Below are 16,133 nucleotides of genomic sequence, written 5' to 3'. Positions count from 1 at the left end.
TTACCAGAGTTTTAAAATGTATCATTAGCAAATCCTACCTTTTCTTTTTTTTCTTTTTTTTTTTTTTAGTAAGTGTAATTGCAGATAAGCGGCGATAGCCCTGAGCTGACAGACTCGTGCTCAGTTGATGAGAACAGGATTTAGCCAGAAAACTGTCGATAATACAAGAATTAGCCGGAGTTGACCGTTTTCCTTTGAGAGGACACAAGAGAGGAATTCTTCTGTTTGCAGCAAAAAAAGTCTGTTGGGTTCTCTAAAGTTGTTTTTTTTTTACCCAGGAAAAAATTGCAAAGAGCTGCAGAACTAGGCCTTGTGTTAATATTTGTAGAAGTCAACGTGAATTCGCCTATGTGGATTCAACTGCGGGACTGAAGTTCATTTTCCCTCTTTTCATCAAAAACTTCTGGAATCATATTTCTGTCTGCATGCAGAGATGGAGTTTTACAACTCTAAGTTTTACAACTCTAAGCTGTAAAACTGAGTTTTAAACAATCGGTAAAAATGCAGGGATCTTTTAGCATTTGTTTCAAAAACACGTGTTTCCATTAATCCTCATTAAAACTGCATTAAGATATAAGAATACCTGGCAGAGGTGTATATTGTTTTGGCAAGTAAAATACTATTATTCAAATGATTAATTTTACTTCACATGAATCAGCATCTGTTTCTTTAAAACAGAAAAATTGTACACACATGTACCCATGGCATACTTGAATCTGATCCTTTAGTTTTTCCTCAGCCACAATCATTGCCAGATTTGAATATTAATATGTAAGAATGAATTATAACAAATCAAGTTTCTTTCCATCATTATGACTGCCTACTATTTGATTTTTTGCCATATCCCCATAAAATATGAATCTTATTCCATAGAGACTCCACAAATAAGTACAGACAAGTAGATTTTCCTTAAAACCTTGCTTTGCTGCAACAGTGCAAAATACCTAGCTTGAAAACACTCCAAGAAATTTTATAGTCTTATCAAAGTAATTGGATGATATTTTACCCCCCCTTTTTATTAATGTTATATGTGTAATGTGTCATGTTAAGCTGTGTATTCTGTGTGTGTGCTCTCCAGTTGCTCTGATGAATCTGCTGGCTCATGTCTTCTAAAAACTAAAAGCAAACTCTTAGTAATTTTTAAAATAATCACAACAATTGCGTATCAATTAGCATTTCTAGGGACTATGTGTAGGACAGTAAGTACTGGAAAGATTTAACTTTAACTGTCAGCTGTGTACTTGGAGACACATCTGAGAAAGATGATTTAACTTGTGGCATAAATTAGCCAAATTATGATGTCTGTAATATGATCTTGTAGACTCCACTAACTTTTTTTTTTTTTTTTTGTGAAAGAACTGCATCTTACATCTGCCTGTTCTTAAAAAGGTTAATTTAAAATGCTTCAATATCTTGATAAATAATATTTTGTATTGCTCTAAGTGTTGGTTGCCCCGTGAGAAATGATTTACACAGATTTTATGCAGCCTATTTTTTTATTACTGGAGTTTTATGACTGAACTTTAAATACTAGTGACTGACATTTCCTCTTGTCTGTCTGTACTCCTGTGAATAACGTATCAATGAACTTATAATTAGATGTAATGTTACAAAGACTGATGGAGGAGGTAGTAAATATATGTAGTGAGGTAACGTCAGCTAAAATTGATGTACTAATGTAAGGACAGAGTTTAATTGGCATAATGTAAAGGCTTGAGTTTTTTTCCATGGTACATGGAAATGTAACAAACCATTACATGATTTTGCCATTTCAACATAAAACAGAAAAGGGGAAAATTTTGCTTGTTTTACTTAGGAAAACCCCCAATTAATTTTTGCAGGCAAATTTATATAAATAAACTGTGAATGATGCAGCCCATAATAGGAAATATCCAATGTATTGCCTTAAAAGTTTGGAAATATATCTTGACAATTACCGGTCTTTTAAACTAAGTAATTGATTTTAGTGTCACTTGGGGAAAAAAATGAAACCCATCCATAAAGAAAGAGAATTCTGCAGCTGTTCCTAACAAATAAATGTAATATGAATTTGCATTTTGCATAGTTTACTTCAGTAATCAATTTTAATGACTCATAATCTATATCATTATTCAAGAAATGACAAAATCATTGACTTACTCATAACACTTGCTAATTGTTTTTAAAAATAAATTCTATACATGACTAAGGAAACACCCATTTCCACTTGCTTTATGTTAAATCAACATCTAACCACTCATGGTGATTTCATTCAAAGAAAACAGAAGGAACACATTAGCTGTGTGGTTAAAGAGATTGATGGGCTTCAAACATTTTAACCATGAATGGTTTTTTTCCAACTGTAGAAACGCATGTTTTTAATTTAAATGGCTTCAAGAAAATGAAGATCATTTTATCCAACAAAGCTGTTGTTTCTTGTTTCTTAGAAATTAATTTAATTTTGTTTAATTAAGTAATATTAGGAAAAATGTTGTTCAGAGAAAACGCAGCTATGAAACAAAAGCATGTCTGTGCCATATTAACCAGGTATTCTGAAAGAGAATTTTTGTATCACATTAATAAATTACTAGAGATCAATATGATTTTTACCAATGAACTGAGATACAGTTTTTTATGCTTGTGCTAAGACTTTGCAGTTGCCTGTTCACTCTCTGAAGTAAATTTGAGGGAGTGGTGGAGCTCCATGTTATTGAAGGAGTACATTCCTTACTTTGGATTTCAGGCATTTGGGGTGTCTGTTGGTGGAGAAAAGTTTCCAGTTAAACCTGGCAGGCTTTACAAAGGCCAGAGAGTTTCCAGGCCTGAGCTGTTGGGAGTCACGGAGCAGAACAGGGTTAAAAAGAGACCAGCACAATTCCCTGCTTTCCTATGAAAACAGGAGCTTAAACGATCATCCCAGCAAAGGAACTGCAGTGCTGAGCTTTTGGGAAAGAGATACGTAAAGAGATCCCAATTCTCCAAACAGTTTTCCACATTTCTAGGTTCCCTTTTCTCCAACTGCTGTATCTGCACAGGCATGACTTCTGCATTTGGGCAGCAAAAAAAAGGTTTGGGGTTTTTGTTTGTTTGGTTTTTTTAAGGGGAGAAGCCCAAGAGAATACTAAGAAATTAAATAGATTTTTCTATTTAAAATAAATGTAATTTTGCCTGGCAGGTAGGGAGCTCCTTCTCCTCCTTCCCCTTGCACAACCATATTATACAATTTGCCATGACTTTGCTCAGTCTCTGTAATTTGCAGCCAGAGAAGTACCCATATCTCAGACTGGCACGTGTGGGGGTCACTGTTTATTCTCACCATCTCTCCTTACCTCTTCCAACCCTCCTGCTTGTTATAAAAGAATGGGAGTGTTTGAAATGGAATGAGAGAAGGAATGGATGCCTGTGCTGAGCCCCTGTAACACTTATGATTGCTTTATGAAATTCCATAGATCCATCTAGATTCCAATCTAGAAGTTATATTTATTACAGGGTGCTTTTAAGTATCATTTTACCTAGGTTTCTGGCCACTCCTCTGTTCCCAAAATGAAAGGTGATACAAAATAGATGAAGAATGAAGAATTCAAAGGCAAACCATTGTATTTGCAAGTATGAATCCACAAAGCCCTTTCTCTTCTTCCCAAGCACCTGATGTAATCATCCTAAGCACTATTAAAATCCGTCTTTTTGAAGGCATAGGCCAAGATTTGAGGAGATCTGCACAGGTCTACAAAACCATAAGGATTTAGATGCCTACACTGGGGGTAAGATTACATTTACTTTCTGGAGAAGTTATGGGATAAAATACATCCAAACCTTGGACCACTGACCAGAACTCAGGTCTCCCCAGTCCAGCTGATTGTCCAAATCATGAAGCTACAGAGCCACGTTCCCTCTGGTGCTCTCACTTTCTAGCCCAGTGAATCCCGAATCATCTTCTGCCTGGTGCATGACTTTAACAGAAGTGGAGAATATTTCCATGTCCAGTCAGGCTGTGGGTTAGAGAACTGTTTAGCTGGGGATAAATATGCATTTGAAACACTTCAGGGAGAGGAGAGAACTGAGCCTGTTTCATACACTTTGGACAAGTCTCTGACTGCTGGTTGTAAGATAAAGCCACACCTCTGAAGGAGAGGGATGATTGCCTGTGGGTTCAGTGGCAGCCTCACTGTTTTGAGGAGTGTCAGGAGCTCTTAGAGTCTGACTGTCACCTTTAACTGCTCAGCTTTGTTTTACAGAGCCTTAGCAATAACTTAGGTGCAGAGTTGGTTTATCTTGACTGAAGTAATATTTGGCATGATGAGCATTACAGCTGGAGGAAAATTTGATATAAAGACATGGAAGTGCCTATGGAATAGAGACATCTTCTCCAGGTAGGCAGCTTCGAAGCAGAGGAGTTTTTAAACTTAACGGCTTAAATTCTTTCCATGTTTCTCTTTAGGAGTCAAGTTGCAGAAATTCTATACACTGCCTACGTGAAAATCTGGTCCATAGTCATAATAATCAAGTTGAGAGATATGGTAATAGGTTATGAGCAGGAAAGAACAGGGTGCTCACAATCAATCAGGAACAGAAAAGAACCTCCTGCTGGGACTTCCTCACCTCATGATTGCAACTTTCAAATTTCCCTTATCAAAAGATGGGGCCTGAGAGCCATATTTACTTCCAAACTTGCATATTTCAGTTCACTTCTGCTGTTTTCCCAATGTGCCACTTAGGTATTATTCTGTCAGAACGAGTGTTTCTTTTTTAAATTCGAATGTTCAATTGGTAGCTTTAATCAAGACAATGTATGAGTCGTCCTTTCCCTACAGTTCCTCTGGTTCTGCCTCCCAGTTTCTTGTGCCATCCTGGAAGTGCTCAGAACCTCGACTGATTGGTTATCCTTGCTTTGATTTTGTTGTGTGCTTTAACACAAGGACTTGGTGCCTTATATTTTTTATAAGGATGTGTTTTTTCTTCTCAGTACTGATTGCCATTGGAATGGTGGAGGTTCCGTGATTGGCTCCCTCTGGAGCAGATACCAGGGATGGATCGTGGATCACTGGTCAGGGAGCCCAGACACAGCAGCAAACCCAGTCTCTCCCAGCTCCCCATCAACTCTGTCCAGCAGCACAGCTTTGCAATCCATCTCAGCTGACACGAGCAGAGCGTGGAGAGGGACCCACATTTGTTTCCAGGCTTACATCTAGTCCACATTTTGTCATGCTTGTGTTCCAGGTGTAACCCTGGCAGCTGGAAAGAACAGTCATTTTCCTGCACCAAAACTGCCTATAAAAGCCTCTGTTTCAGTAATGATTTGTTACATATTACAAACACCTGCAGCACGGGGAATTAATATCACTAAAGTATAGGGATCAAAGATATTCCACCTTTTTTTTCTTTAATTAAATGATCATTTACTTTTGACAGACCTCAATGTTTTTGACAAATAGTGTTTGAATCTGATTGAAGGTATGGTTACGCCCTTCTAAAAACACTGCAGTCAAAGAATGATATTAGTACTGTGCTCCTGTTTTGAGGAACATGGATTGACTGCTTAGTACTACTGCTAATTATAAATACTAAAATGTATTCAATAATTAATTAAGATGCTGTTCTCCACTTCACTGCGAGCACTGGCTGCTGTTTGTTGAATAATCAGCATCAAAATGTGATCTTTTTGCATTGTATCTGGTAAATCATAGTTCTACATTTAATATACCATTAAGACAAGGCACAAACTTTTATGACACACTCAGAAAGCAAAGTGATGGCTCAGTATGCATTTACACAGGAATGGGAGAATTTCCTGCATATGCAAGCACTGGATGTTACTGAAGAATAAACCACAAATTTGCATTGCACCATATAGGTGCCCCGTTTTGCCTTTTTCTCTTCCTGTTGCCTCTCTATATGGCTGTGTCAGTTTAATTTGCTTTCTTTGGAATTTTTGTTGACAGTGAAATTAATGTGCAAATTCCCTATCGGTTGTATATATTAATATAATTCCCTCTCAAATACAGCTCATTGAAATTAGCACTGGTGAAAGGTGAGATACATATTCATACAGTTATTTACATAAATCCCATTCAGCTTTATGCACCCTAAGCTTCAATGCAAAGTATCTGCTACCACAGGTAATTTTAGCACAAGCAAAATGTGCTCGTGCTAAATTTTAGCACAAGCACATAAGTGACGTCTGACTTCCCAAAGATTGGGTGTCTTTTAAGAAGTAGATTATTTGGAGAGAAAAAGTTCTGTAAGAAACTACATTTTGGACACAATTTTTGTACGTAAAAGCTATTGTCTGTACAACAAAAATATTGAAAACACTGCTTTGTTTCTTCCACGAATCACAATTTACATAAACTGGGCATGATGCCTCATTTGTGATGCAGTGTGAGATGGTGTATTAATATCTTAATAAACTTTTCCATAACAACTATGTTATGAAGCAATTTATAAGACAGAGTATACACTAGACCACAAGGTAAGTTTTATAAAAATAAGTATACACTGGGAATTGATTTATGCATCACAGCATTTTTATCAGTTCTAGTGACAAAAATATCTTTAAAATCAGTTGCAATATGTATATTGATCTGCAGATTATTTACTTGGATTATAGAATGCTAACCATAGGAAAAGTCATCAGGTCATTATCTATATAAGTTTAGGGAATTAAGGCACCATCTATTCCTTGTAGTGACAGGCATTTGCTACTAAAAATATAAGCTGAAATCTCCCGTGTGCAGGTGCAGATTCTCCTGAGCACTGCAGCTCTGTTTGTGTGAGTTTTCCCAGTAAACAGAGGATCTGCAAGGTCATTAAACAGACAATGGCACATATCTCTCACAAAATTAGCCTTTACTGGGTAGACTTGCAGTTTTTATATTTCCCTTAGCTTAATGCTGCAACACATGACTTACAGCAGTCTCTATTTTTCACAATTTTCCAGTTAATGAAAGTAATGTTTAAATACTCTAAACTTAGATTATTAACTTGTACAAAATAGAAACAGATGTGTGTCTCTGTGTGCCATTAAATTTATGATTTACATAGTATTCTTGAATACAGCTGAGCAGAGGCCAATGATTCTAATTTGCTCTAGATTTACAATAACCTGATCTGGTTTTTGTAAGTACTGAAACACTTTAAACAAAATTAGAAAGCCGTTGTGCTTTGTGTGATTAAAGATGCAATTCTCTTTGGGGTAATGAGAAGAGTTAGAACATGTTTCTTTCTTTATGGATGTTTCTATTATAAACACGAGTACCATATATTATGTATTTTTGTTACTATTTCCTTGTTTTTAATTATAAAATAAACCGATTGAGTTGTACTGGAGTTACACTGAAACAAGGCCAAAATCTAGCTAAAAAATGCATACAGAGGTTCATAAAAATCCTTAAAATTCTTCTGAGGGCCTTAAGATCTTGTTACAAAAATACTAGTTCCCTAGAGTTTGCAGAGTCCAAAACATCTCTGTGATGTAAAACTATACAATTTAAAGATTTATTTAAAAAGCTAACACATTTCTCAGCTTATTATACTATGTTGATGCACAAAATTTTACAGGACAGAGTTTCAGCGGATTCCTAACATTTTACATCTGGAGATAGAGATTCACGGGGTTTTGTGGCAGAAATCACAACTGGAGTGAATGTTCTCGTTTAAAACATGGTGTACCCAAGGGCAGAGACCACGTTGTTGTGACACTGAACAATGAATTTTTTTAAAAAGGGGCAAACTGAAATTAGATATGCCAGATATGAGCAAGTGGCAGGTGAGAATACCCTGTGTGTGAGTATTTAAGGCCTGCTTCAAAGAGTCTGAAAACCTGACCATAAGACTTATAAAGATGTGTGGATCCAAGGTTAGTTAGAAATGAGGTGTTTCCCAATTCTAATCTGTGACTCTCTGTGGTCAAAAATGTAGGTCACTTAACACTGTAATTCACTTTTCACAGGGAAAGGTGACATAGCAATGAAGGGTACACATCTGTTATAATAGGGACTATTTATAATAATTTTTAAAGCTACCTCAACTATTCTTTGCATATTGCACCCTAAAAAACAAACAGATTTTATCAACTTAGAAGTAATGAACTGGAATTTTATTTTATGTAGTATCTGGAATATAATATTATTCCATGTATTGTATTATTCATTTGCTATTTTACATAATGCATTGAAGATAATATAGGCTCAATGTTATATATTCATATTTAATCCTACTACAATGTATGTATTTATATTTATCTTTACCTCTGATGAAATGTTTAATGTTATTAATCCTTTCATTTTAATTACATATAATTAACCGTCATTAAAACAGGAGCATTACCTTTTAATAAAAATTTAATCATACATTTACTGAAGCACGGGATCAAAATGCTACACAGGGCTGAGATGTTTTAAAAGTGGTTGAATGCACTCAGTGTATTTGGTCACTCACTCTCCCAGTGCACTTAGAGATGGCCATCTGTGCTTCACCCATTTCAAGGAAGGATGAGGATCACTGTGGATTTTTCTGGGGGATCTGAAAATGGCAACTGGAATGAAAAAACGGCAGGAGAAAATTTTTTTTGTCTCACACTGAGGCTGAAGTGCAGATCACTGGACTCCTTTTGTGGTCTCATCTGAGCTTTCTGGGACATTTTTCTCCTAAGCACACAATTACCTGCACATGAGGCATCAGGCTGACAACTAATAAGTTGTGTCTAGGCAGGAATTAATATTTGAGAATTGTTTGCTCCCTTCTTGAAAAAATGAGTATGGATATGGACTATAGGAATGGATGGCATTGGGACATGAGAATTCCATGCTCACTTTCCACTCTTCACATAAGCCAAGGCCCCTCTCTGCCAACACACAGGTTAGGTGAACAAAAATCTCACTGAACCAAGACCATATCCCCAGTCCTACAGACACTCATGCCTGTTAAATCTTATCAACAATATGAGCTTAGAAATCACAAATATTGGGAAACGTGTCATCTCACATTGAAATTAGTGGTGAGTTTTGGAGAAGGAGTTTTTTTGATTTTTCTGGTAAATTCATACTGACTCTCTGAGGCCCAGAGTGTGGAATTGTGTTTGCAGCAAACTGTGGTTCAGGAAGCCCTGTGTGATTAGCTTGGGAGGCTGGAGGTAAAAACGGCAGATGAGAATTCCATATGTCTGAGGCAAAGCACCTGAAAGGAAAACTCACATTTTAATGACAGAGCATGGGATGGCCATTATAGGAATATATTGTATTGATAAAAAAGGGAAAACACCTGGTCAACAAAGGTTTTGTAATATTTTTTTCATATTGGTTATTTTAAAGTCATATTAAGCTGTCAGAAGACTTTGGTTCATTAGGAACACTCTGTTTCTTAAAGATGCTCAGTGAGTCTGGATGCACTTAGGATAATTTATTTTCCAATTGACTCTGAGTTGCCCAGACCTACTTCTATTGAAGTCCACTTTTATTTTTCCAAAGAGAATTAAATCAAGTTTAATTTTTCTTCAAAAAGACGCTTAGTTAGAGTTCTTAATTGTCAATTTTCTTTGAACAATTATTGTTAATTTTGAATAAATTAACACCTAATAAATTTTGTGATTCCTTATATTAAAGCCCACTCTAAAAACATTTGTCTGGTGCAATTACTCAGCCACTCAGAGTAAGTGGGAAGTTAAAAACTGTCTTTATATGGGTTCTGAACCTTATTGTGATTTAAAGTTACCTTACCCCAAAATACATTTAAATCAAAAGGGAACTGTGTTTTAAGTGGTTTTGTGGCTGGAAGGCTTCATACACTGGAAAAATATTAAATAAAAATATAACGGACCCTTTTCTACTCTTTTCTTTGTATTTTACTGGAGTATTTCATATTAATACTGGCAGGGATAAGACAATTCAACAAAATGTAGGGTGATTACAAGGCCATTGTGCAATGGCTCTTCTGTTGAGCAATGAGACTGTGCAGAGAGGGGCAGATTTGGACTCTGCAGTTCCTGCCATGCCCATCACTCCCTCTTGCACAAGGCTCGGGTCACAAAGTTTGAGTGTCTAAAATCTACAGGCTGCCTGTTTTCAGAAAGCACCAGAATAGAGAGATTCCAGTAAAAATGCGTGGAACTTTCCACCTGGTGACAAGATATTTTTTTACATATGCAGAACTGGTCTTGGTTGAAGAGCCTCTGCCTTCATTATTTAATTTCTTTGTGGAGCTCACAGTCAACATGATCCCGTTGAGTTCTTTATTTAATATGTTTCAGAGCACAGGACACCTGCCGACTTCTTTAATAACCAGTTGTCCTCAGTTGGCTTATATGTGAAAACTGTTCAGCAGAGGCAAGTAAAGAATAACCTCAGACATTAAGACCGATTCCATTAAAAAAAATAAAATAAAACTGTGTCCAGGCTCCACACCCAAAGTCCCTGAAATAAATTTGCAAGGGCTTTTCACAGCATGGAACTCGAGCGGATTTTTTTTTTTAATTGAATTCTGCTCTGGGTAAGTGCAGCTCAGTGGAATTCAATTTCCATGCAGGCTCCCAGGAAAGAAATACATGCTAAGTATTTTTATTGCTAATGTCTCGGATTTAGTTTCTTAAGTATTATTTAGATTTGACTGTGGACAGAGTTGCTGGTGTTTACCTTGACACAGTGCTCTGTGCCTGTCGGTGGAGAAGGGACTCTTTAAAAAAGGATTGGCTAAAGCACAGAAGTTTAACCATGAATAAATGCCAAGGCTTTGTATTGTATTAATAAGGCTCAAATTCTACTTCTTTGTACAAATCCTATGAATCTGATGGAAAATCTACATATTCCCAATTCGACCTTTTTTTTTTTTTTGTCCCACTTTAAAATATTTTCCCTACTTTGTTGGAAGCCTCTTTCACACCTTGTTAGGAGTACGTTATATACACTGGTTTTATATATATAAATACTGTTCCAGATGATTCAGGGAAGCCCTACACTCTCACTCCTGTAGTTTGTAAGGGAAGAAACCCCCCTAAGGCCAACGGCCCTGCTTTGAGTGGATGGTTACTGAAACAGAGAAATCTGACTTTGACCAATTAGTTTATCTTAATTGGCTTTATTGTCTACTCACTCACATAATTTCTCCCATAATTCTTTCCCTTCTGCTGGAACACGTCATTTTACTGCAACCCCCAAAACTCAGGTGAGGAATAAAAAGTATCTCAGAAATGAAAATGCTCAGCCACTATTTACTCACACTCGGATTTTTCTTAGTCAATAGAATCTTTAAAAGATGCTTTTTGTTTTACAGTTATAAACTGTTGGCTGCTAAGGCAAACTGCTACAAATGACTGGTTTAGGGTTTTGTGTTAATCCATTATTTTAGACAAGGAAATACTCTGAACTAAAGGTTCAGCCTTGTTAATTATTTTATGTTACAATCAATAAATTAAGCAGCCTTTGTTCATGCTTGGTGTTACGTGAAGGATGCTTGTCTGGTGAAGGAACATGTGCTCCCACCTCAGATTCTGTCACAAAATTTAGACCTGATCCAAAGCATGCCCAAACCTGTGCTAGGAAACAGACTCTGCCCTGCTTGTTTCTAAATCTGCTTCCTTTTCTCTACGAGGAAATGTCTCAATTTACTATACTGACTACTATATATAGTCCATATTATCATTGTACCCATCTTTCTATATTCTGTATTATTTATTATCTGTTGCCTGTTTGTATTATATTGTTGAAGAATCTTTAGGTGTTGGATGAATGGAATTATTATTTTGTAATTGTGTATTTTTGATAGATAAGTTTGTTGATACCTGTGTAAGTTTTATTAACACTTTCATTAGGTTTGTCAGGAAATTAGGATGTGCTGGAGATAAATGTCTTTTTAAATTCCATCTCATAACATCTTGTGCACACAATCTCTTTTCAAATTCTGCTTATGAGTAATCATTTTTATGTGTGTTTAAATCACATTTCAATTTTCTGTGTAGACACAAGTCCTTACTATACAACACATCCCGTTGCTAGTTTTGTAAACATGTTTTCACTGTTGCTTTGAAGAACTGAGACAAAACAACAGCCAATCTGCAGGATGGCAGCAACCAGGACAGCCTGTGCCTGCGAGTACCAAAGGATTCAAACCAGCACTGACACTGGGCAGCACAGAGGGCGAATGGCAAACCTGTCCCAAAGAACTTCTGCAGTACTAAAACTCCTCTGGAAGTGGCACAAGTTCTACTTTTCAGTCTCGGTGTGGCTTGAACGTCAAATGGGACAAATGGGAATGAGGGGGAGGACAGTGAAATCTCCAAGCTGAATCCAGCAGATGACCCACCACGTTTGTGTGTGATGCAAGAACAGACCTGCAGGGACACTGCACCCTGTGCCTGTAACCCTAATCCACCAGAAAGATGCTGGGATGGATTTATCTGGCAGAAATAGCTGTGACCACATTCTGCCTAGGGCCTGGTGCAGGGTTCAGGTGTGGTCCAGCCCCAGGAGGAGGTGTCAGCAGAGCTGGGGTGCCCAGGCTGCACAGAGCAGGCCTTTGCCCCTTGCCCATCTCTGCCTTTCCCCAGCTGCAGCAGGGCAGGCTCAGGGGAAGGCTGCACTCTCCAGAGGTGTTCTGTCACAGCTCATCTCATCCTTGTTTTGGTGTCGTTCTGCATGCTGTGGATAAGCTGGTCACAGATAAAATGAGACACATTTTTTCACTTCAGCTCATGCCTCTTCTTCCTGTGCTCCATACAATTATTTTGTAGCACATGAGGAAAAATGTTTATGTTCTGTTTAAATCAGTCTCGACAAAATGTTAGAGGTGACAATCTCTTTAAACATTACTGATCATTACTTATAAAACTATATTTTAAAATTGTGAAAACAAATGCCTTGACCTTGTGAGCTACGGAAAAATTTGAAAAACAAATCTGCTCTGTTTTTTTGGCTAATAGTTGTGATTTGCATAGCTGAACCTTGAATGTAGTCATAAATAGCTACAGAATCTGTCTTGGCATAATGCCTGGCAATGTTAGGGTGCCAGACAAAAAATCGGGTCAACCACTTACCAAGTAAGTCATTCTGTCTCAACAAGGTGATGTCTAACAAAGAAGCTACAAGGCTGAAGACAGCCAACATATTCAGCTGCTGTTCAGAGAGATGAGAACTTTTCATTTATCAGGATAAAATCGTAATCAGCACACCGAGTGAACTCCCTCTTGTTGAAAGGAGAAAAGCCCATCAATTGTTTTTGCTAATTAAGATGAATATTATTCCTGTGAAATGAACCAAAAAGTTCTGTGTAAGTTCAGAATCCCAAAAGAGATCAATAATCTCAAAGAACAATTGCACAGGGGTTTAATTGAGAGGAAAGTGAGAAGTATTTTTTTGTCTTCTTCAGTTTTCAGCTGAGGCTCTTCCGTGGGTGTTAGTGGGTCTTTTATGTTCTCAGTTTATCTAATGTGATTTTCCACATATTAAAACTTGTGGAATTAAAAATTCGTGACAAAATATTCATATATTTAATGGAATGCTACCACTAAATGGTGCATATTTAGGGATAATTCAAGGTAACAGATAATTTATTAACATATCTAGAAAAAAGCCCACTTTCAGATTAAAATCTAGGTGTTGTGACTGTTCATAGTAATGTGCATTTAATCTTTGTTCATTAAGCAGAGTTAGAGTTAAAAATGAGAAGGAAAGTGTATTTTCTTCAAGTGATGTTAATTATACTCAACAATTTATTTTATTCTGTCATAGTTATCTTGTTTTTAGGATTAGAAAAAGCCTTGCAGTGTTGAAAGGGAGTAATATCAGGAAGCTCAGTTTCCCATTCCTTAAACAAAAGACACTCAACTTGAAAAATATATTTATATTTGAATTAATATTTACATAATGGAAGTCCTTAATCAACAGAGTAACCCTGTATTCCTGAGCAAGTCAGGGAAAATTGAGGTGTACGTGGTTACACATATAAAAATTAATTGTACCCCAAGTAATCTATTACTGTCTGTTTTAGTATCCCTTATGGTCCAAGCTTTTGCCCTATCTTCTTCTCTCATAGTGTAAATAACACAGTTGGCCTCAAAATAAAAATAATTATGATTTCACTTAACATGCAAATTCAGAGTTATAAATTAGCTCAGATCTGGATACTGGCTGAATACATTCGTTTTCATGAAAAATGAAATGTTGGGTCTCTCTTCTTCCCTCCCCCCAAGCCTTCTTCACAAGATCAGCCCCAGGCTAAAATGGTTTTAAGTAGACTAGAGCTGGTGGTAAACACTTACCTCTGACAATATCATTGCCTAATGAACATTGCAGAGAGGGGTGGATGCAGTGCAAGTGTGTCTGTGGCTGCACCCTACACACAGTCCTTGTGCCAAGTACCTACTGCTAAAAGGGGAATAGGCACAAAGGAGACAGGCCCTTTGATGCTTTAATCCCAAACATACTTAACTGTCACCTAGTTAATCTTTCTGATTAAAAATGACTCTTGAGTTCTTCTCCAACATTTTTCTGTTTGTGGACGAGGGAGGTTAACTGTGGTTAAATGTAGTCCTCGTGCCTGTTCAGACTGTTCTTTTTTCCCCCCCCTTATTTGCCCTCCCCCCCCCCTTATTTCAACATGACTTTTCCCTCTCTTTAATCATGGATGTGCCCCTGAAGGATCTGCAAGCACGATACCTCTGAAATAACCCCATTCTTTTCCCTCTTAGCAGCAGGTAAAAGCACATTACAGCTGTGCCAGAGCAGAGCTCGCTGCGTTATCAGAGGGCTGAGCTCCGGGTCAAACCCCAGCCTGTCAACGCAGCCTCACCTGCAGGTTTGACTCTCCCAGGAAAAAAAGGTTTCAAAGGACAACTAACCCTCCGTGGTGATCAGAAATAAAGTCATCATCCTTAGAGTTCATCACAAACCCTCTGTTTTGCTGTTGGTTTTCTTGGGCACTGGCGATTTCGGTGCCGCTTTTATCCAGAGACAGCAAAAAATCAGTCCCACGTGTTTTAAATCTGTCACTGTTTTAAGTTCTTACGCATTAAAGTTTGTGAATTAATTTTTTTTTCCAAGAGTCTTGAGTTCCTTTTGGGATTAGATGGAAGGTCTTTCGAGTGTAACACTAAGAAGCACATTTTGGGTCAGAATACATGCTCTGATGGGATATTTTTCAAGTAGTATTTCTTTTAACTTTAACAGTAGTTTCACTTCGTGATGGTTTTATGTTGATTTCAGACTACATTTTTATGTAGTGGGAAAGGATATTTTTTGTAGAGTGAATGCCCAAGACTTGTTGGAAAACATTTCTCCTTAGCAATGTACTCATCAGATTCAGTATAGTTTGCTCAGAAGTGTTATTTTAGGATGACCTTTACACATAGAGTATGATGAATTTTTCTTTTTATTTGATTGTAAAGATGTTATGATCGAGGGGCAAAATAAATATTGCCTTTTTCAGCCATAAAAAAGAGAATGAAAGATGAAACCACCTTTTTAAAACAACCTGATAGCATGCAGAAGTGATGTCTGCATTTGGAAACTACATATTTTTATATTCACACATACAGCAAAGCCCAAGTGAAACATAAATAGAGATCAATTTTATACAGTTCAAATAGTAACACACGCTATGGAACTCACCCTTTCTCAGCCTAAAGAAGAGAGATATTTATATTCTTCACTGGTAGAACAATGTATTTCTGTTTAAGGGAATTCATACGTTATAATAAATTGTTCAGAAAAATAAATAGTTGAGCATTCTGTGGTCAGCAGCATTTCTAGTAAGGATGTTAAATCCTCACATATTTTCTTTTGAACAATTAGCATAATGTTCTGCAAATCTTTTCTAGGTAGCTTACAGGATTTGAATATTCAAATATTTTCATTTGTATAAGCCATATAATTATGAAATTGTACAGTACAGTTATTTCTCAAGCAATTTGTCAATCCTTTCTTACAAGAATTTACCTTCTGTTCTTTGTTATTAGAAACAGAAAAAGCTTTCTGCTTACCATTCTGGAAAAGATGGAATTCATCATTCTGCCATAAAGACCCTAGAAAGCAAAGAAAATGTTATTAGTTATTATATTCTTATCTGCAGGGATTCTAACTGCCAAACAATGCATCAGCATCAAAACAAAAAATGAAAATACATGTTCAAATCATAGATCAATAGTTTAATGCAGTTCTGAATATATATTG

General features: G+C 36.8%; 1 protein-coding gene across 16 annotated transcripts in view; it reads right to left on the bottom strand.

The window, feature by feature from the left end:
- Nucleotides 1-16,133, bottom strand: part of ADGRL2 (adhesion G protein-coupled receptor L2) — a 376,238-nt gene that overhangs the window by 157,599 nt on the left and 202,506 nt on the right. For all 16 annotated transcript variants that reach the window (XM_017824910.1, XM_017824913.1, XM_017824920.1 and 13 more), the window contains exon 3: nt 15,944-15,985. The gene's annotated coding sequence lies outside the window, so the exon portion shown is untranslated. The remainder of the gene's footprint in view (nt 1-15,943; nt 15,986-16,133) is intronic.

Source organism: Lepidothrix coronata, unplaced genomic scaffold, assembly GCF_001604755.1.
Source record: "Lepidothrix coronata isolate B3197 unplaced genomic scaffold, Lepidothrix_coronata-1.0 Scaffold114, whole genome shotgun sequence".
NCBI lineage: Eukaryota > Metazoa > Chordata > Aves > Passeriformes > Pipridae > Lepidothrix > Lepidothrix coronata.
Note: the sequence above shows the minus strand (reverse complement) of the source record. Positions and strands in the feature narration are given on the sequence as shown.